Here is a 23,698-nt window from a genome sequence, read left to right on the forward strand (position 1 = left end):
GACTGAACACAAAACACGTGACATTGCTGGTAACAGAGCTCTCCAGGAGTGAAAGTTGTTCTCTTTTGAATGCCTGCATGGATAGAGGCCTGCCTCTTTTCTGTAGTCATCTTTTCTTGCACATGCTAATTCTGCTAATTAATTCCAAGTCAGTTTTGACTAAATTTATTAGATCTGGTAATCTAGAAAGAAATACTGTGGCATATACTTCATAAAACCATCTACTTCTTATATCTTTATGCGACTAATTACATAGATTTGGGGCAGGGTGGAAGGCTTGGCATTTTGAAAACTGAAATGTAGAAAAGTAAGGAGTGAAAAGTATTTGTGACAATATCTGATTATTTTGTTTTCCACAGAAATGCAGTACCATTGTGGGAGCAGGTGGTAGTGACATTGATTAGATCTAATCATTTGCTGTTTTAGCAACACAAACTGTTGTTCCTTACTCCCATTTGAGATCCAACTGGGGACCACTGGGAAAACAAAAAAACAAAAAAAATGTACCTTTGTGTACCATATCTGTAATTAGAACATTCTGACCTAGGAAGAAGTATGTCATAGGTTATAAGGCAGGAGTACTAACTGGCAGTTTTGTTAGGAACCTTGCTCATGCATTCTTTATCAGCTTCTGGTAAAAAAGCAAGCAAGCAAACAAACAAACAAACCAACAACCAGTCATTAGAAACCACAGCAAAGTTGTGGCTTCAGATTTTCTCTTTCCTCTCTGTACAAAGAGATTTGCTTTTCCTTTTTGTTATAGGAAATGTAATGGGTTGCTTTCTTCTCACATTTTCATTTCAAAATAACAGGGAAAAAATGAACACCCTCAGGACAGAGGTAATTTTACTCCATCTTTTTTAGGAAGAACCCTTGGTTGGGAGTGTGGCTCTTAGTGCCAGCTGGTTGCACAATTGCACCAATGAACCACAGCAACCCCTTAGTGTGCTGACACAGCTGGGGGAAAGCTCATGTGGGTGCCAGTCCCTCCTCCAACCATCCAGTAAGAGAAACATGGTGGCAGAAGGAGCCCCAGTTCAACATCACAGGGAAGGGAAAGGGAAGGCAGTAATTTCAACGCTGGGGACACAAGCCAAGCCAGGCAGGGTCTTCTGCCATATCCCAGAGCTGTGCTCCGCAGAACTCAGTGTGACCTTTGCATAGGTAGGAACAGGTGTTTTACACATTGCAGGAAAAAATAGTGCTGTGTAAGTTTTCAGAACAATTGCCAGTCCAGGTAATGACACCACATTTGTGAAGAAAATGCAGTATAGGGTGAAAAAGTACAGCAGAGATTAATAAGGGCTTCAAGAACTGCTCAGATGTACCTCAAGCTAGCAGAAAAGAGTCAGCTCAGTGATAGAGAAAAGGGAAAGCCTTCCAAATCAGAATGACTTTTAAATCCTTACAGCTCTTCTAACTCCACTTTTGAAAATCACAGTTAACAGAGGTGACCATATTGCAAATATGGTTTTATTTAAAAGCTTTTAAACAATGCTGGGGAAAAAAACCTGCTACTCGGCTTGACCTTAGCTCGGTGTGTTAGCAGTACACATGGTAGGAGGCCTTTTTGGTAACGAGAAGCAGCTGTTACTGCCCTCAGCACATAATCTACAAAGCTATTCAGTGGAAGTGAATAACTATTTATTATCCCTTTTCTTGCAAAACTTTTAGGACTAAACAGTAGATTCATAAGCATGCCAGAAATAGCACCTCATTTTCATAGAATAAGGTCAAAACAAGCCATTGAAAACTGATGATCACCTACTTTATGAAACAAAAAATGAATGAAATATCTGATGCAAAGCAACCACACATAGACATCTCACTGTCCTGCACTGCAAAGTGGGTAGCTCCTTGTACCTAATTGTCAGTTGCTGTTTAGATTTTTCCCGAGTGACATCACTACTGAATTTACTATTTGGTAAATGATATGTGATAGATCTCCCAGTCTCAAAGGACACTTTCAAAAAAAAGGAAAAAGATTCCCAGGAAGAGTAGATCAAAGAGAAAATTCACTCTCAGGACATGCTCCACATTCCCTTTTTCTTGATAATGGAGTTGAGAGTTAAAAATTAGGTAGATATTAAAAATTAGGCTGTTGTTTTATCCACAAAAGCTTATGTCTTTCATAAGTCTGTGTGAAAATCTGAGGGACATGTTCAGCTTTCTCTTCAGCAGGGTGTAGCTCTTTTCTCACGAAAATGTGAAGACTAGTCCTGACAGAATGAAAATGACGGTATAACTGCTGATATCGTTGCACAAGGATTAGACTAACCTGAACTACATACATTAAATCACGTAGCTCCACAGAGCTATGAACTACAACAGGTTCCAGAATTCCTTTGCACAGCAAATTAAAAATCAGGGGAATCTGTGTACATAAGAGAACAATGAGGCTTTTATGGATCTATTACTGAGTTCTAAATTCTCAAAAATACACAAAGATAGTTTTTTCAATGTAAGTTCACAAATTTGATCTGATTTAGTGGATGTATTTGTAAAAATGAAACAGGAAAGATCCTTAATAAGTAGCTTTAACTATAGTCAGATTCTCTCTGCTCTGTTGTCAGTGATATTTCTTATATCCATTGGAGTCCAGTCCACAGAGTTACATCAGCTGTAAGCCTATCATCTGACACTGTCTATTTTAAAATTAGAGATATGGGAAATGTGACTTTGGGCAGGTGAGTAGACAATAGAAGTAGTTGAGGAATCAACTGAGAAATGTGTGTGTTTTGCATTTCCTAGATATCAGGCCATCAATTAGGTGGATTAAACTGTTATTGATGTTGGATAAAACATGGAGAGTTTACATTGTAGCATGTGATTTCCATTTCTTTCAACAAGGAAAAAAAAAAAAAAAAACAGAAGAAAACAAACTGATTTGCAGAAATTCTTATTTTCCTAAAGTAAACACAGTTCCAGGAGAAGAAGAACAGATTTGTGAATATATGGTTATAAGCTGATTTCTTTACCTAACAGGCAAGAAACTTGAAGCTGTCTGCTTTGCATGGCAAGTCTTGGATATTCGTTGTGGCTTATAACAGTAAAGTCTTAAAAAAAAAAAAAAAAAAAAAGCCTCTTAACGCATGTTTCTCATGTAATAAGGAAATTAAGAAAGATAATTTGCTTTGAGGGTCTACTTATTTGTCTTTCTTTTGCTTTGTAGACTACTGCTGACCATGATGACTTAATCAATCCCGAATCTGAAAAAAGTATCTAAAATCTATTCAGTGTTGTTTATTTTTCCTATGGATTTTAATTAACATAAGACTACAGCAGAATGAATTTTTCTTTCCACAATAGTTGCCACAGAAACATGACCCACCTCTAACCTTAATATTGCAGAATAAATATGAAAATGGTTAAAGACAGAGCAGTTTTTTCCATTTAATAGTTCTGAGAAAATTGGAAGCATATGTTTAAGTAGTGTGTCATGCTTTTCCTTTTTGTTTTTCTGATAAAATTCAAATGAGAGCAGGTTCAGTCCTTATTAGCTCCTTCAATAGCTTAAGGATTCCTATATATACCTACACGCCTTTTTTTTTTTTTTTTTAACATATATATATATTTCCTGGTTGTCTCATTATGTAGCAAAAGAAACCCCTGAACTGGAGTGTAAGCAGGTGATGTCTCCACTTGTACTGCCGAAACTCAGTTGACTTCAGCAGAGCTGCTCTGTATTTGTCTCCATGTAAGCAGGAGGAGGCCCTGTGCTCCTCAGGGGCTCTGGTGTCTTGGTAAGGTGTTGGTCACTAACCCAAAAGCATTAACCACAATCTGTGAAGTTCTTTAAGGAAAATGTCCATTATGATGAGGAAAGCATGTGAAAGTGTGGATATGACTGGTGGGAAGAGTCGGGTAGCTTCACCATGTCACACCATTGTCAGATGGGGCTGATAGCAGATCACCATCTCCTGTTCTTAGTTTCAGTCCACATCATTGATATTTGGTGAAGCACACCTGGGCTGTGAGAAGCAGTGGGATGTCATTAAAGACGTGTGGAAAAGGGACCAATTTTAATGAGTGCTCATCAATTATCCTGACAGAAGGCCAGGAAGGAGCAAAGCCACAGAGATAAATGGTAGGCATGAGCTGATATTTTAATGATTGTCCTATGGCTGTAGGTGCTGTCAGAAGGGATTCTTTCAGTAATTGCAGCTCCAGTGTGCAGACTGCAGGCTTGTCTCAGTGAAAACAGCAACAGGACTCCCACCAGGAGCTAACAGCACCCCTCCACTGCCTGCAGCTGCCGGTGCTTCTGCCTCCAGAGCAGAAAGTTCATTGCATACACTGATAACGTGTGAAATGCAAAAATGTTGGCTGCTGGAGAGAAATTGGTTGCATCTACTGATTGTTTGCAAGTCCTGGGCTCTAGTGCTGGAACCTCTGGTAGTTGTATGCTGTTTTCATTATTCCTAAATCTTATCCTGCTCTGCCCACCCCATGGTAGTGTACACATGGGGTGGGCAGACTCCAATTTCAAAGACCATCTCATATGACTGTTTAAAGAGCTGCGTTGCTCTATCCAGAATCTTTGCCCTTCTTTCTTCCTTTCGTCCTTTCTTCTTTTGCTCCTTTCTTCCTTTTCACCTTTTCTTCTTTCCTTCTTTCTTTCCTTCCTTCTTTCCTTTCTTTCCTTCCTCCTTTTTTTCTTTCTTTCCTTCTTTTCTTTCTTCTAAGCTCTTAATTGTACTTATGAAATTTGACTGGCAGTACAGGTCGGTGAGTTGAGTCACAAATCCCTCATGTTGATGTCTCCTTTTCAGGTATCAAACACATGCATGTTTAATGAACAGAGCCCTTCAGGCTAGAAAAATAAACATTCAGATGAGACCCTTTTCCCACTGCTACCACAACCCTAACTCACAGACAAATGAAAACCTGATGAAGGATATATGACAGGACCTATTCCACTCCCCCTCAATGACCTCAATCTATCATGAATGCAACTGGCCTGTATCATGGCAAGCAACCCAGGCAACTGTCAGTGCTGTCAATAAATCACCGCACTCCTGAAGTTATGAGCTCCCCACAAATGTTGCTATAATTCTTGATGTTCAAGTAGTCACATGCCTTAGGGTTGCAAAAGTTTTGAGCGAGGTTTGCTCATGTTGGTGTTATGCTCATTAGATCAAAAAGAAACACATTCTCTCACAGAGGAAGGAACAGGAGCGAGTTTATTGTTGCTTCATTCTCAGCGCAAAATGCCTCCTTTGTTCTCCTGTCGGTAATAAGCGGAGGCACCCACCATCATGAAAAGCATATGACAGATGCCTTTCATTCTTAGAAGAACAGAAGGCTTTCTAAAAAGAGTGGGACTTCTGGTTTCTCTGAAGTAGTTGCCATGCAAATAGTGACTGGTAGGTAGTACCGTGCTGAAGACAGCTTTCGGTCTGTTTTGCGTGAGCGGCAGTGTATTTGTGGGAGCTTGGCTGAGCCTTATTTCTTTTAGTTATTCTATCCAATTTCTGTGTCTTTCATCTTATCCACCACAAAACAGAGCTGATTTTCAGTAATGGAGAGACTTTCTTTTTCACATTTCAGCCACTGGTTCTTTCTGTTCTGTGTTGCATGTACCGATGTAATGATCATAATAATAACACAGTAAAAATTCATTTTCATGTATGTTTCTCCTATGGAAATGTGATTCCAGTTTTGTTAAGCACAGTTAAGTTTCAATGGACTTGGGCCCAGAAAATATTTTGTGCAGTGCTAATAGCAGTATGCCTGATGGATGGCACCACAGCCAGTCTTTGCCTCATAGCGCAGTGCCTTGTAACCTCTCATTGTGCAATGCAGTGTCAGGAGCAATATGTTCACCACCTATTTTGTTCCTAACAGGACTTTGTTGCTGTCTTCTTTTGAAATGATGTAATGCAGCAGTTACTTCTGTGCTGAGAAGAGTGGTGCTTGTGACTGTCTCATGCTTTAGTTCTTTTGCTTTTATGTTTTAGTGGTATTATGCTCAAAGAAGACAGCATCTCTCTTGATAACCTTGTCCTATGTGCTGGCTGTCACTTTTGTCTTTTTGCTTCCTTCAGAATGACAGATATGTTGCCACTGAGCAAGCAAAGGCTTCTTATCAATCAGTCAAATGCATTTCTGCTTAGGATGAATAAAATACACATTTATTGGCACATGCTAGGAAGAAAGGCAAGTGGAAATAAAACCTATTTTTTCAAAAGGAGAACCTCCTCAGATGCACAAAGGATAAACTAACCATCCATATTGTGCTAGAAGCAGAAACTTGGACAACACTTTTTATATTTGCTTTGAAATATATTAGTAATATTAATAATAGTTTTGTTGTGCATAAATGCCTAGGATTAGAAACAAAAAGTTTGTAGGGAGGAGCTGTAGCCTTTGTTACACCAGCTGGTATAATATTAAAAAGCAGACAAACAAACAGCAACAAAAACACCCCAAGCTTTATGGCACAAAAAAGTCTTTTTCAGCTCTGAAACACCAAACTAAGGAGATTAATTCCTCCATTCTTGCTTTAATACTATATTACTAGATTATTAATTTGTGAGAAAATAAGGCTGCAACATCTAAAAATTATGCTAGCAGAAAAAATAGCTAAATATTTATTTTATGATCCTGGGGTGAAATCAGTATTGACACAAATTATGAAGAAACAGACTATTTAAGATAATCAGGAAAAAAAATCAAATAAGCAAAAAGTCACCTGGCAAGGACTATTTGAAAGGAAAGAAAAAGCTCTTTTTATACCTATCCTGGAACACAGACATACCAAGATGTCTAAAAAATATCCATATATGTATACAAAACTGTAATACATCCTGCCACAAATCTCATGTATCCACTTCTTCATTTTATGTTGCCTGTTGCTCTCATTTTGGCACATAATAGCCCTTAAAATATCTTGTACCTAATCTTCCAGAAGGCCCATGTGTGGATGTAGACTCTTTAACTAGAGCCCTTGAATGTCCATGATTTCTGCTCAAGTGCTTTAAAGTTGAACATGTCTGTAAAGTGTACAGATCATGTCATATATTGTTAGATTTGGCCCTAATCTCAAATTATTTTACCAAAAATATCTTGCTGCTACTTTTATAGATAAAACTATTCCACCTTGCCAGATGCATTTCTGCCCAGCAGCAGTGTTTCAATACTCTCTTATTTTTTGGGTGGAGATAGACAAGGGATGAAAGGACTGATGGATCGTCATCATCTTATCCATGCAAATGCCCCAGCCACTGGTGGAGCTGTGCCAGTGGGAAAATATTGCCCTTGAATCCCATTGCCAAAAAGGCCTTTGTGTAGGTCAAAGACGGGATTTCTCCAACCCTCTCCCTTGTCCTGCTACAGCTGGACAAACAGGGTTAATTTTAATGTATCTTGTTACTCAGATGCCATTCCATATGTCCTAATTAACCCTGTCTTATTCTGGCTAAAGGTTTCTGTTAACACCTTCTTTTCTGTATTTTTTGCATGATGAACAAACAGTCTCATGCACAAAGCTCCATTAACATGCAAATGCCCAAGTTACACTTTGTGTTGAACTTCATTACTATAGAAAGATGCATTTCCTAATGGGAGGTAACTTGGACAAGACTTGGTGCAATTATACAATTTCGGTGACAGCTCAATGTCATATGGGTGAATACTGCAACATTTTCTCTGGTGTGTTTGCTTTAGTGGAAAATGAATTTTCTTTGAGCATGTATTGCACTCATTTGCTCAACTTTTCTGCTGTATAAGGCAAATGATCTTGCCAAAAAGTAACATTTTAATGTATAAAGAAGAGTTTTCTAGGGTCAAATTTCTGGAATATACTTTTAACAGCATTTTCCATTGGAGACATGTAATAACATGTAGCATGCATGTCCAGTAAAATGATTATGGCTAAGATTTTAGTACTGATTTTCCAAAGAGTCAAACAGGATGATTGCAAACAATCTTCATTATATGTGTATATGTTTATATAGAAAGAAGATAAAAGAGAAATTTTAATTTATTTCTTAACTGTATAATATGAAAACCTGAGCAATTTCTATTTAATAAACAGAAAATTAGGATAAATTGATTAATCTAACAATTGTATTTCTCAAATTCATTTCCATCTATATTGCTTATTTGAAATTATTCACTTGGCTCTGGTGAGTATTGAACGTCACTACTTACTATCTTTATTTCTAACCCAGAAGACAGATATTTCCAATACCATATTCATTTTAATGCGTAATATATAATATTTTGCCTGGAAAGTTATAATGAAGAGGACCTGGGGTCAGCTGTGTTCTTAACCATCCATCTAACCTTAAGTGCTTATGTTGTTCATGCAAGGATACCAAATTAGCTGCATACCAAATTGAAAATGCAGTAAAAGTGGTTCTGATTCGGAGCCATGATTAGTAGCTGCACAAGTAAAGATACATGCAGTGAAAATCCTGAAGTATTAATTCAATACAGATAGCACTTGTTGGAAATGAGAAGTAGAAACAGCAACACTGGTCTGTGTCTGTAGTGTGACATGGGCTGTTTTGGGAGTTAATGGCTGGGCAGAGCTGAAGAGAGGTGATAGAATCATACAATGGTTTGGGTTGGAAGGGACCGTAAAGACCATCTGGTTCCGCCCCCTCTGCCATGGGCAGGGACACCTCCCACCAGACCAGGTTGCCCAAAGCCCCAACCAGCCTAGCCTTGAGCACCTCCAGGGATGGGGCATCTATAGCTTCTCTGGCAACCTGTGCCAGGGCCTCACCACCCTGAGCGAAGAATTTCCTCCTTGCAAATAATCTAAATTCCCCTTCTTTTAGTTTAAGATCATTCCACCTTGTCCTATTATTATCTGCTCAAACAAAAAGTTGCTCTCCATCTTTTTTTTATAAGCCTCCTTTAAGTACTGAAAAACTGCAATGAGATGACCCCGGAACCTTCTCTTCTCCAGGCTGAACATCCCCAGCCGCCTCAGTCTGTCTTTGTAGGAAAGGTGCTCCAGTCCTCTGAAAATCTTTGTAGCCCTCCTCTGGACCCACTCTAACAGCCCCACATCCTCCCTGTGCTGGGGACTCCACGCCTGGATGCAGCACTCCAAGTGAGGCCTCACAATGGCAGAGCAGTGGGGCACAGTCACCTCCCCTGCCCTGCTGGCCACCCCTCTGTTGATGCAGCCCAGGATGCAGTTGCCCTTCTGGGCTACAAGCATGCACTGCTAGCTCATGTTGAACTTTTTGTCCACCAGAACCCCCAAGTCCTTCTCTGAAGGGCTGCCCTCAATGAGTTCTTCTCCCAGTCTGTGCTCATGTCTGGGATTGTCCCCACCCAGCTGCAACACAACTCCAACACTTGGAGGTGTTGAACCTCATTTGGTTCATGTGGGCCCACTTTTCAAGTTTGTCCAGGTCCCTCTGGATGGCATCCCTTCCCTCTGTTGTATCAACTGCACCACTCAGCTTGGTATCATTGGCAAACTTGCTGAGGGTGCACTCGATCCCACTGTCTGTGTCACTGAGAGATGTTAAACAGCACCAGAACTCTTAAACTGTTCTGTATATCCACACAGGGGTTTTGTACTATTTATAGGAAGCCCTATGCATTTTGGACCTGCAGAAGTTTTGGGCTGTGATGATACTCTGTGGCAATTAATTTTACAGCTTCATTATTTTCTTGCTTAAAGGAATATGTTTTACTCTTTAATTAGCTACAGTTTGGTATTGAATAGTCCCTTCTTTTTGTAATTATTTTGAGTAATCACAAAGTAGTGAGGTCCTCAGTCACTGTAGTTTTGAAACGTGGCTATCATTTCTCCTCTTATGAGTATCCTCTGTGAACTACCAAATATTTTATTTTCTTATGGAAGTCTTTTCATGTTGTTATGCCATTCTTTTGAGACCCTTCTGTTGTTACAGCATCTCTTTTACAGTAGCCAGAGTTGTAGACAAGTACCCCACTGATTTACTGAGTGACTCTATAATCCCTTTGGTATTATTTTATGCACATGTGCTTTATATATCCTTAAAAACCCACATCTGTCCCTGCACATTTCAAAAGATACTTGCACATAGTGTCACTAACATTTTTTATGAATGGTTTTCATACTGTAGAAGACATTATTTCTTGCAATACGTATTGTTTTCCATGACTTTCATCTGCCAGGTTGATGTATAGCTGTAGCTTTCTCAAATCCTCTGAAATTCTTCATGCTGTTCTCTCATCTCAACAAATTGAAATAATTTTGCCTTTATTTGTCATTGTTTTTTGTCTTCTTCTGGTCTTTTCTGCCATTCTTGAGTTACTTGTTTGGAGAATTTCTTGAAAAATCTTAGCTGCCAAACGCAGTGCATTTATAACATAGCCTCTGCTTCTGGTACAGTTATATCTGTCCTGGTGTGGTGTTTCTTGTGAAGAAGTATCTGTTGAAACATCAAATATTTATCAAATATTAAAAATACAATAATGGCTTTGCTCACACTTTGCTCACAGTGTTTGTTCCATTGTTTTATGCAATCAATATTGGAGTGCTGTGGTATATGCAATATCATAATTGTTCTCAAAGTCTGAGAAAAGGACAGGTCACATTCCAAATGAAATACTTTTTTAGGTAGTGTGAAGACAGATACTATTATTTTAGGTAGGTTTAATCCAGACCTCTGTAATAATGAAAAAGCATAATCTCTATAAGGGGATCAGTAAATGGGTTTTGAACCGTGTTAATGGCTCATAGAAATCCCAACTGGTTGTGGTGGTCCATAGACACTGGTTGCAGAGTCTCTGCCCATCAGGGCCACAAGGCGTTTGGTTTTGGTAAAATGTACAGACTACCAGTAAAATATGGGGGTTTTCCTCAATTGTACATAAAAATCAGAGCTGAATGAGGAAAAAAGTGAGGAAGGATTACAGGAATTTCCCAATTAAATACTTTAAAGTGGAAAATAAAGCAAAAGTTGTATAATGTCCCAGACTGAGTTGTGCTGGAGTATCTGTGTTGTGAAACAAATGACTTGTGTGTGCTGTGGAATTTTATTTTAAGAAAGATCTTTAGGGATCTGTGATGTCTGCAGCTTACTACTGTGCACAGTAAATAGTTTAGTTTAGCAGAGAAATGGTGCCAGAACAACGGCAACTTTAAAGTCTCCAGTTCCACCCTCTTCAGTGAGTTGTAACTGCTTTAGGATCTAGTTGCATTTATTTTATCCTGTGATATACTACTAAATTTCCCAAACTCTTGGACTGTCCTGCTGATTTTCTACTGGAGGTCCATTTCAAATTGAGGCCCCGAAATTTCTCCTGATTTATTTGAGGGTCTGAGTGCAGAGCTCCTCACTGCATCCCTAGCAGCTCACCAATTTTGGCAGCACATATCAAATAAAAAGAAGAAGGAGCTCTTGTTGTGGGGAAGAAAGCTGACAAAACCTACATGTTTCGGGAGAGAGAGAGAAAGAGACAGAGAGAGAGAAGATGGCCAACACATCTAGACTGTCTTTTTAATTAAATACCTTTAAACTTCTCAGTTCTTTTAGAGGACTTCAGAATTGAGGAATCTGAGTCAAAGTCTAAATCTGAGTTTAGATAATTTAATTGGTTGAAAAAAAATCTAATTCCAGGCAACTAACTAAAAAAGTAACACCTCTCTCTAACACCCATCCCTCTATGATAAAACTTAGCATCACAGGAGACCAAGAAGCTTATTTTTCATGAAGAGGTAGGGTACTAAAGCCAGCAGTTTTGCAAAATCTCTCTTATTTATCCTAGAAGAGATTTCTGTTTGCAAGGTTAGCATGTTTGTAGTAATTTACTATGCAACAATATTTTTTAATGTACACAACATTACCATTGCTGCTATTTACTGTGAGATTAAAAAATTGATTTTTTTTTTTTTTTCGTTTCTTAAAAGGTGATGTGCAATGTGCTCTAGGTGAACCTGCTTGAGCATGGGCATTGGATGAGATGATCACAGAGTTCCCTTCCAGTCTCAGTCATACCGTGATTCTGTGTTTTACAGATGACTTGAAATAAAATCCAGTATTTTTATTTTGCTTGAAGAAGTGTAAATTTCATATTAAATTCTGCTTTTAATGAAAACAGAACCAAAATCATAATTACTGTTGAGGAAAGTGACATTTAAATTTCATGTACCTTTAAGGTGACCTAAAGTCCATTATGGAATGCCACCTACAACTTTCCAGGAATATCATTAGGGCCAAAATTTCATCACCACATTTAAATTTTTCCTTTCTCTCTCTCTTTTATTTATTTATTTGTTTGTTTGTTTGTTTGTTTGTTTTTCTGTAGTGATTCCTAGCAATATCTTCATTGTCAAACCGTCAGCATAGGGATCTGATGTTATCTTGTTCCACCTTATTCTAATATTTCATGAAGCAAAACATTTTTTTCCAATTCCTATAGGGAACTGACTTTTCAGACAAAGCTCTGAAACTAAACTGTTCTGAAGAAAAAATATAAAAAAAAATCTAAACTGGTTTGATCTGGAAGGGCCTCTTCATTTGTCATGCCATTTCCTTTAAAAAAAAAAACAACCAGCCAAACAAAAAAAAATAAAACTTTCAATAGCAGTTTTTTGATGATATGATGATTTGATGCTGGAACAAAGGCAAAATAGAGACAAGCATTATGGTTTCAGTACCAAATATATCTTCCATATTCAGAAATAAAAGCATCTGTGTTCTGCAGTCTGTGGTGCTGAGCGTGTTTTTGTTCACATCAGGATGTTAATATTTAGGAAGCAGAGTTTGGGTGTTCACATATTGTTTTGAATTCCTTGCTGAGGGAATGGTTGGGGTTTTCTTGTGAACTCCCAGAGTATGAAGAAAAAATTACTATAGAGAAGTCTGCCTAAATTCTTCCTAAATTCTTCCCATTTTGTGGGAAGGAGGTGTGTGTGTGGGGGAACACCCTTCCCCCCAACCTTTTGAAGTAACAGCAACTGTTCATTTCTAGCATTTAACATCACAGTAAGTGTGTAATACCTATGTACTCTACGTGAACTGCATTTTAAAGTAAATGAAGTTACCCGTTTTGTTCTTTAAACTTGTTTGACTCCCAGCACAACATATGTAATATCTCATAACAGACTGCAGACAGGATAATATTTCTGCCATTTGAGTGACCAACAAATCTTTTAATTTATGTGTTTTACTCCATTTTTAAAAGGCTGCTTTGCCAAGTAGTTTTGTTTTCTTGTTAAATATTAGGCACAGACTTTCTTCCCTGAAAAGTTACCAAGAACATGCTAAAACAAACCCCTTACCTTTTAGCAGATTTATTTCAATGGTATGATATGGGAATTTGAATGATTTTCTCACCACACAAACAGAAAACAAAAACAAACAAAACCAAAGCCAAACCAAACCTGTTAGATTTTTAAAAGACATTTAATAATGATTTTAGTTTAACAGAGTCTTTATTCTGCTCTTTAGCAGCATCCTAAACTGTTGTCCTGTAGCAGTTTGGACATGTCATAGCTCGAATTTGGTAGAGGCTGCTTTTGTGTCAATAGTCAAAATCAGAATCTGGGCCACGTATCAAGCCTCAGGCTGAATCTGTTTCTTTCCTCGTCTGTACTTCTCTGTTGTTGTAGACTTGGAACAGTACAACCAACCTCTGTCCATTTTTATGATTCAGCGTCTGCTGTGCTGAACTACGTCATCCATCTAATGATGTGAGGGGATCAGCTAGGGCAATCTTATAATTCTGTGTGTGTGTGTGTCCTGTTGTCTCCATAGGACACATGGCTGTGAGATGGAAATGCAATTTGGGATGAATTCTGCCATAGAGAGCTGTGAGAATGATCGATTTTCATTTCTGTAGCTGGCCTGGGAAGCTGCTACCATTTTATTTTATTTTATTTTATTTTATTTTATTTTATTTTATTTTATTTTATTTTATTTATCTTATTTTTGGCAGGGTGGAGTCAGTTGACCGAGACATATTTTAATATTTCAAATGAAATGAAAAATCAAATTTTGTTTTAGCTTAAACAGCAGTTTTATTAGCATTTAATTTAACCACTCCTTCACTCCCCCTCAAAGTAAGCAAGCAAACAAAATTTATATATTTTTTTAAAGTGAAAAATTCAGTTGATCTGTTAGCAAAAAGCATTCAAAAAATTCCAATGAAACTGTAAATTTTTCTTTTTCTTACTTGGATAAAACCAGCAAATAATGAACAATTAATCATGGTGTTTAACCTGATCCTGCATTTTAAATTAGTTGTCTTAACAAAACGTTGTGCCCCAAACTGCAAAAATCATAGTGAGAGGCAGGGATGGACTTGGGTCTGTGTTTTGGGTATGATTGATGGAAGGTACTACCTTCCTTTAGAGAGAGACAGAGAGACGTCAGTCCAGAAGGACAATTTGTAGCACAGAAATGAAGAAGGCAACATTAACATTTCAAACAAATTAAGATGGCTAGAAATAGTGAATCTTACAACTTATTGACTAGAAGGTCTTGAGTATCTGAGCCTGGGTAATACTTAGAACCAGTGATGTCGAGCCCTGCTTTTGAATAATTTTCAACATCACGGAATGCGGAATACTTAAATGTAATTCTTTGTGTTCACGAGGTCTTCATTTCCAGAGTGACTTCCATGGATAAATTCTTTATCTGCACATTGTGGCCACACTTGTTTTTGTGGAACAGGTTACTGATGAAACATCACTGTTGCTGCAGCTATCAAATGTTGCTAGTAAATTACCTCACTTAGGGTTTTTTACTCTTTCATGGGCTTGTTAAAACCTTTAAATGACAGCAGGCCGAATTATAATAGGAAAAGTTGCTGCTTATCCTGGAGTTTTTGATGGTTTCTGGCTTCATATCTATCTCTGAAAAGTCATACTGAACCTGAAATCTCAGAGAGAACACAAATAGTGACGCAGTAAGTAATATGATATTATGATATAATAATATCATATAATTATTAATATAATAATATAGCATAACAAGATATGAATCAACCTGGGCTTTTCATGTGAGGCTCTGCTGATGTGTCCATTGCACTGACGTTTGAATGCCTTTGCACAGAACAGGGCGTACAGGGTAGCTTCTACTGAGATAGAGTATGGATCTGTAGGCATTTTACAGTGTCCATGCACAGACTGTCATGGGATTTTGATAATGCCATTCCACAAAATGCAGTAGCACAGCTCAAGCAACACACTGCGCTTCAAAGATTTATCCTTTCCTATTTAAGTTGTCAAGTTAAAGAAATCTTCTTTAAGATTTATTCCGTATAGCTGAAGGGGTGAGGAAACAGCAGATAGCAATTTTTTATTCTGAATTTGTTACTCTGGAGTATCTTAAAAATTCAAGTTTGTTTTTTTTTTGGTGGGATTAGAGAGTAACAAAGAGTTATAAGTTTTTGCTTTATTGTGCTTTGTGGGCCTCTATTCAGTGTTAGATCCTATATGCTTTCTCACAGGCTTTCATCCAAGCATCTGTCTAGGGACAATTAGGCAAGTATTCATTTTGAGTATACATTATGAGGCAATTAAATAAGAGCTGCTCTCCTCAGAGAGGAGATGGAGTGAGATCTGGGACATTAATTACCGAGATGTCATGAGAAACTGCAGTGAAGTAAGTCATCTGGTTCCAGCTTGAACTCGCAGCCAAGCTGCAAGCTCGCTGCAACTTGATACCGCAGCGGAGATTCAGAGAGAGCTCCTTGCTCAGCCTGGTGTGTGTGTGCTGGCTGGAACAGGGAGGGAGAAGACAGTGAGAAAAAGAAGCTGTACTCTTCTTAGCAATCCTAAGAGATGTGGGAGCTATTCATAAGCAAATAAAGCAGTTTTCATTAATCCTTTGAGAAGAATATGGAGGGGCTAGTGAAACTTCCCATCATTTTAAGCATCTGTGCTGGTTACTGAGGTGGTCTAGTTAACTGTTTGACCTAAGAATCCCCAGATCTTGCAGTTTAACAAATTTCTCATGGGTCAGAATAGCTGCTTGCATGCTATATGAACACTTTGTTGTTAAGTTTAGCAATATATGTAAAAGAAATTGTTTGCTTCCTAAATTAATCAAAACTTTAGTCTTAAGTAGCAAAACCTTCAGTCAGCAGCCTGCTGCAAACCCCTCTGTCTGGCACAGATTAGTGAATGAGCCTCAATTCTCCATGGTTGCGAGGTCCAAGGCAGCAAGAAGGCGGCTGTAAAACCGATGATTAATTTCATGCTTTCCAAGCTTGTCTCATATTTTCTGCTGGTGAGAGGGATGGGACTGACTCATGATTTCAGACTCCTGCTGGTGAGCTGTGAGATAAGGTGGCAGGCATGATAGCCACATTAAAGCTCGCACAACTGATGAAGAGGAGGAACAGGATGTAGAGGATGATGCTGTGGTTGGAGGACACATCAGGATGTTCAGCAGCAATATTTTGAGGGGAGGCGAAGTGTATAAGCTACATCAACGCAACCGATGTGAAGGCCAGGGGAAAAGCTGTTCTAGGGATCTGGGCAGGAATGAACATGTGCTTCTCAGATATCTCAGAAGGCCCTGTTAGCTTGGATATAGCATTGCTTTAATGCCATTACATGATTTTCAGGCTTCGGCTGGCTTGTGTCCACCTGCCTTGGAGAGTCAACGCTTGCCTGATACTATTCCTCTGTATTGGTTTTCCCAGAGGTGATAAAGGCTTATGTGAGACCTACGAAGGAAAGATTAAAACTTCAAAAATTTCTGAAACTGGAGGTGACAGGCAAAGGGCATGACCTAAAGAGGGAGAATTGGAGATCATGCTTAGGTTATGGGCCCGAGCAATTGAATGGTAAGGTGGAGGTATCACCCATGGTGACAGAGGAATTTGAGTGTATAGAGAGGTTGGAGAGGAAAAAATCCAAGTTAATTTTTATGGAGTTTAAGTTGGCAGCTGGATCTGCACCAGGAGATGCTGTCAGGGAGGTAAGAGAGCCTTAGCAGGCAGCAGGAACCAGGATTTTATGAGGTGAGAGTAGTGTTGTCAAAGATGCCCTTGTGAACCTCCTTAGAAGAGTGGGGAGCTGTTTCAAGAGAGAGGAGGTGGGAAGCAGACCTGAAGGAGGATGCTGATGAAACCTGCTGGACTTCACATATTTTGCTTATGATCATTGAATTACTTTTACACGCGTAAGTTGCTCTGTGCACTCGATGTGTACAGAAATGGGTGATGTATTTCACAAATCCAGCAGGCCAGCACCCTCCCGAAGTGCTCTGTTCCTGGTGCAGGTCCCTTGGGGCTTGTCAGCCTGCTTGGTGCCACGTGCCACCAAGTCATTGTCAGGAAAATACTGAGAGAAAACCGAGTGTGGCTCCAGCTTGAGCATGAGTGTACGACCAGCTGACATGGCAGCAGAACTAGCAAGCAGTACAGGGAAGAGTTTAAAAGTCCCTTATTTAAGTGTCTGGAAGCTGTTTTCTGTAAAAAAGCAGCAAAAACGTCACAAGAATGGATAAATTTAACAGTCCCTGCAAGGAGCTGTCTTTCCGTTCAGTGAGAGGGCTACATGCATTGCAGCAGGGAGGTCACTGCTCATTGGTGTGTAGGAAGTGAGATCTGCTCCTTGCCTTTGCTCTGGTCACACCAGGAGGAACTTTGGGAGTCTGCAGACTTGGAGTGCAGACACTCTGCTTCGGAGCCTTCTCTCCCCCTGCACAAACCCAGCACAGCTTCTGGCCAACTCCTGAGCCCAGCTGAGTAGTGCTTTAAACTGCGTTTATATTTTCCCTTTGGCAAGGCAGGGACAAAGACAATCTTGGATGGAAGTCAAAGCTCCCCAGAGCTGTTCTCGTTTACGTCCAGCTGTTCACTGACCACTGGGGCTCTCATGATGAGTAAAGATGACTGTGGGCAACGATGGTCTGTGGACAATTGCTTTTCTTTCTTCTCGTTACATTGGGGCAGGATGAGAGAGACATAGGATCTGCTATGGTGATTCCTAGAGACACGAATATTTCCCATAGGAAAGGATACACTCACGCAGCTGCAGCAAGCAATTTAGTGGCTCAGAGGCATGTGAAGGGACATGGTGGGAAAAGCAATGGGCTGAATGGAAATAAATCGGGCTTAGGGGACTTGGGTGTTGTGGAACTCCACTACCTAACGTTGGCATAAGGAGAAATTTTCTTGCATTACTCACCCAGATTTGGTTTTCAGAAACATTAGCTGTGGGTAGATGCTTACAAATGAGTCTTTACATTTTTAGGGGGTGAAAAAAAAAGAAAAATGAAAATCTTGCAACCTCATTGCTTAGCTTTCTCTCCTGTTAGGTTTGGGCTAAAAAGCAAGGAATCTTGAAAACCCACAAGTATTCGTATTTAGCAATTCAGTGGTTTTATCTCTGCATGAGACCAGGCTAGGATAGGGAATGCCTTGGAAACACAGATTAAAAAAGCTCTTTAAATAGTGGCTCCCATCCCCCTCCCTGAAATTTCTGATGGCAATTTAATTAAAATCAGAGAAGTAATCTGACTAACACCTCTGAAACCCAGAGACATGAATACCTAGGTCTGAACTTCATTCTGTTCATGCAGGGTGGCTGAATACAAATCCTGGGCAACGTTTTAGCCTGGATCCAATCACTGTGTGTCAAAGTAATTTAAAATACATTGTGTTTATTTATTTATTTATTTATTTATGATTTTTCCATCTAGGAAAGATAGTGGGACATATTGCAAAACATATTTGTTTAAGTAGTCTAGAAAGTCCAGCCAGTGGACAAGTTGTTTTCAAACCAAGCCTGAAACTAGTCTGCAGACTGACAAGTTTTCAAATTAATTACATTCTCTTTTTGCTAGAAAATGATTAGTTTTTTAAAACACTCTTTTTTCTTGCTGAGTAATTTTCTGAAGTTTCCATAGTGTGTTACTGTAGAACATTGTGACTTTCAAGAGCAAACCACTGCAAAGCGAGTAGCCGATTGTTCAGATTTCCACTAATGAAGAGCAGAAAGGTATGGGCTGCATCAGGCAGCATCTGCCGTTCCAGGTTTGCTGGTGTAAATTCTTGGGCTGTGGGATGCACTGCACGGTGAGGCGTGTTATCGGCTTGCCCATGACATGCACTGGGCAGTGACAGCAGGAAGAAGACACAGAGGGGATAGGCAGGAACATGGTAAGGGAAGGTGTTTGGATAGGATCCAATGGAAATTATTTATTTCCTTTTGTTTGTGTGGAACCCAGGGCAGGTACCTCCGCCCCTGCTGTCTTTGTGAGGACAGCTCTGGGGGTGGGATGAGGAGGGTCCTGGGAGAAAACACGCCTCCCTAAGCTCCTGGGCATGTGCACTGGTTCATTGTCACCTTTCCTTCCTTCTCCTGCATGGCAGTTGGGTGCCAGGGGAATTCTTCTGATCAAGCTGCATCATCTGAGATCTGTGTGTCTCTGTGCTCCTCTAAGCTCCCTTCACACCTCATGAAGAGAAAGAGGCACCTCCAGAAAGTGATTTATCACCTAGAGCCCTGGCTTAGGATGGGATGAACCAGTTGTGAGAAGTATTTTCACTGCAACCATAGTGGGAGCAGAGGCTGCTGACTTGGACAAGCTTGTACATTTTCAGAGGCTTAGATTGGGTGGTTTGACACTTGCCCTAAGTGCCTAGGCTTGTGGCGATGTGCGGCTTAGCAGGACAGTTGCCGTAGCAAATAAGAAAGCAGCTACAGAATAAGACTAACCTGGAAGCAAGGAGGAAAAAGGAATCAGAATCTCTCACAATGCTTAGTAATGCCTAAAGCTGTTATTGTTTCGAGAAACAATTCCGCTTACAACTTGTCTTGTTCTCCTGTAGCACGCACATGAGTCACTGCAACCTGTTCTCTGAGACATATGCATAGCTATTATGGAATCAAAAAGCATTTTCAGACACCATCCACATTCAATGAGCATCCTCCCATGGTGTCTCAGGACCAACCTCCTCCCAACCCTGGAGTAACCACCACCACAATTAGTTGCAAGAACAGGTCACCAGGACCTCAGTTAGGGATTACACCAAGTTGGAGACTTAGGCTGAACAAATAGCATAACCAATAATTTAGCTTGCTTGCTGTACCCATGGCATGTAAAAGCTTCAGGTGTTTTCACATGAAAATCCACAGCTCAGTATCACTTTTCTTTGCTCAACACCTGCATCCGTTATTTTTCTGAAATGATAAAAGTGATTTTCCTTGATTTAAGGATACTTAACCAGTGACATCTGAGGAAGATATATATTGGCTAGTCAGATTAAAGTGTCACTTTATCATATTTTAGTGTGGCTGAATTTTTGTGTGTGAAATGTCACAACCTTTTATACTAGATGTAATAAAAATACTTTAATTCTAAGTTGCCTTATTCTGAGTATTGTCCTATATTTATTTTATTTTTTATTTTTTTTAGAACGGAATGTTCTTTAAAATGTTGAAGTTACTGGCCTAGAAATACTGAGAGAAATAATGCATTTGATGATATACCTTGATATAAGGAGTTTTCTAAGTGTCTCATAAACAGAGCCCGCTGCAGTGTTGCGATGCCAAACATTCAGTGGCAATTATAAACTGAGCAAGACTTGTCATGAACAAGATAAACATAAACTGGGTACATGAGAGAAGATGGAAGATTAGGAAGAATTCCTCATTCTCTGTGGAAAAGAACAATGCAAACAGAATTTTGCTACCAGGCAGACCCTATAACTGGTAATATAAGTGAATGGCACAACCTCAGCCTTGACTAATCTTGCTTAAGGGATGTAAGACTGAGGAAAAAAATAAAAATAAAAATACAAAAAGAAGTCTAATAAAAGTGCCCAGGGGTTTTGAAACCCAGCAAAATCTTGCTGATGCAAAGGAAAATGTGAAATAATTTCAGCATGTGTCTGTAAAGACAAACATTCAAAGAACCCGAACAACACAAAATGCAATTTACACAGCCAGTGTGAGGAATAATTAACAATCTTAAATGAAAAATGGAAGCTGAAGAGACTTAGAAAATGGGCACAGGCACTAAGTGTTTTAGTGCTTCGAATCAAAGCCTCATTCATTAATAGCCAAAAAATGTCATCCTATAATACTTTGTTAACATAACAGGAAATTTTTGCTACTTTGAATGCTCAACTGCCTGCACAGGAGACAATGCAAATGGCTTAATATAAATGATTAGATTTTATTTCAGAAAAGTTTAGACTTTTACTTTTTGCAAAGGAGACGTAACCTTCTGCCCCAAAACATTGATGTTTACCACGGAATAGGAATACCAAACTTTGAATCTCTTTACTAGACTTTATTGATACTGGCATTGAGGCTGTCTTCTGTTCTACTATAGAAGGCAGAAGTTAGGAAAGTCATTAAAGAAAACACAGAATTTTATCCAAGCACAAATGATGTCATAATTAATTGCTTTTCTTCATGAAAAAAAAAAAAAAAGGAATTGGAGCTGGCCTTTTGTTTAATCTCTTGGGTTGAAAGGATAGTGTTATCTTTGCTCCTATCTCTGTTATTTATTTATGTCAGGTCACAGCACAGTGAAACAGCAAATAGACAGTCAGTACATATCTCTATTAGCCAGTTTCAATATAATTATATCTTTTTTTTTGTTTTTATTTGTGCAACTGTAGTGGCCAGAGGTCCTCTTCCTAGGCAAGAACACTGTTGAGTTGGGTGCTTTCCAGACTAAGAATGAAAAGATGATCCCTCCCTCCAAAAGCTTACAGCAAGGAAACAATAGGCCTGTATTATTTGGCAGGAATCACTGTAATCACAGCGGTTCAGCAACTGCACTCATATCAAGTGACTTCTACGTCACTTCCTTAGGAGGACAGAGTGCTTGTGAGGTATTAGCAATTTATCTGTCTCCTGTGAGAGTTGTGCACAATTTAGCTCTTTTTGAAAGCTCAGAATATGACTTTTGGTATTCTGAAGTTAAAAACAGTTCCTAGGTTAAGTGAAATTCCTATCTCCAGGAAAAATTAAGAAAAAAAAAAAGTGAGAGCAGAATTGGGTTCTCTATAACACTAAAAACTATTCTGTAATGTTAAAAAAACTGTTCTTATTTTCAGGTCTAGCCAGTTGTACCTGGAGAAGAAACCAAGAACACACACACTTTACCTCTCACTTTCAGTCTCTTATTCTGATTTACATGAACAGACTTAAAACAAAACAAAATAAAACAAAACAAACCCAAAGCATTAAAGATAAAATTACCAGTGGAAAAATAATATTTAAAGTAATTCTGTCCATCCAAAGGCTCTGTTGAAGAGCAAATCTGGCTAGTGATATGGCAAAAACCGTGAAGATCTAAAAAGAATGAACACAAATTTAATTAATCCAAGAAGCTCTAAAAATATGACAATAATAGACAATTTTTAGGTCATAAACCTCTGCCAGTGGCCTGAAATACTAACATTCCCATACCTGACTTTAGTCACTTAAATTATTACCCAGTGGAGACGTAAGCCAGGCTACCCTCACTGCCAAGCAGCACAAGCCTTTGCTCATTCAGCACAATGGAATAATTTGTAACTGCACAAACTGGCAGATGGGAAATTTGGAGCACTCTCCTTGTCTCAAACAAAGGCTGAACAACATAGGTTCACAAGTACTGGAGCAGTAAGTTAAACCTCCTTTTTTTTTTTTTTTTTTTTTTTTTTTTTTTTTTGCAAACTGTATTTCGGGTTTTTCCTCTTGGGTACCAATAAGGTTTCAGGAAACCAGATGGGAAGGGGTATTCCCATACTTATTTTCAGCTGACCAAATACGTGATCTTGTTTTGAATAATAGTCAGGCTATGCTGTATGAGTCCTTCTTTGCCCAAACTGGGCAGACTAAAACAAAGATATGCAATAACCTTTGTTCTCAGCTGGAAAATGAAACTAAATAATTGGCTTTGTTACAGAAGCTACATGTAACTGAGGCATCTTTCCTTTCCCAACGAGTCTCAACAGTGTGAGAATTGCTTTTTTTTTTTTTTTTTTTTTTTTTTTTTCCAATAAAGGCTCCAAATCTTTCTTTGAGCATGAACCTTATTGGGGTAAAAGAAAAAGAGCTGCTGGGTGTGTAATACTTTAAAGCTTTGGAACTGTCTCTCCTCATCCAAAAGCAGCTTGACTGAAGTGAGACTTTGTGGTCTGGTCTCACTTGCTTTAAAACTCCTCTGTTTTTCTGGGAAGTAAATGTGAACTCTTGGGAGAAAACTGTATCTAAAGAAGCTGGAACAATCAATGAGCTGTTGGAAACTGCTGCTTTGGATTTCAAGCTACATAAAAGCTATTAGGACTGTGTGTAGGTGGGTCCTCTTCTTGAACAATTCTACATATCAAAACTAGGGAACTAAATCTATATGCAGTTAGCTGTAAAACTGTAAAAACATTTTATATCTTGTCCTTCAGCAACTGTATTTACTTGGGCATCTCCTTTTCTGACTTATGTTATGAAACTGAAGCTCCTTCAAATAAGAAACAGAAATCTACACAGTTCCCAAATGTGCTCACAATTTGGCTGAATGCTATCAATAAGTTAACAGTGCAGACTGATCTAAACCCTTATTTTTAACCAAGTTATCTAAAGTGGTGAATTAAATGACTATAAAACAATTTGAGAGTTGGTTTCCTCTGGGTTTTGTTAATTCTCTTGAATGAATATGTTTAAAAATAATTTACGAAAATGTGGTACAGGTGAAAAAATATTCACCCAGTTCTGTTCTCAACTACGGTATTTTGCAGTCCACAGCAAATTGGTATTACTCTGTCCTGTTTCTCTAAAATGCTC

The sequence above is a fragment of the Cygnus olor genome, chromosome Z, assembly GCF_009769625.2.
Source record: "Cygnus olor isolate bCygOlo1 chromosome Z, bCygOlo1.pri.v2, whole genome shotgun sequence".
In the NCBI taxonomy this organism is placed as follows: Eukaryota; Metazoa; Chordata; class Aves; order Anseriformes; family Anatidae; genus Cygnus; species Cygnus olor.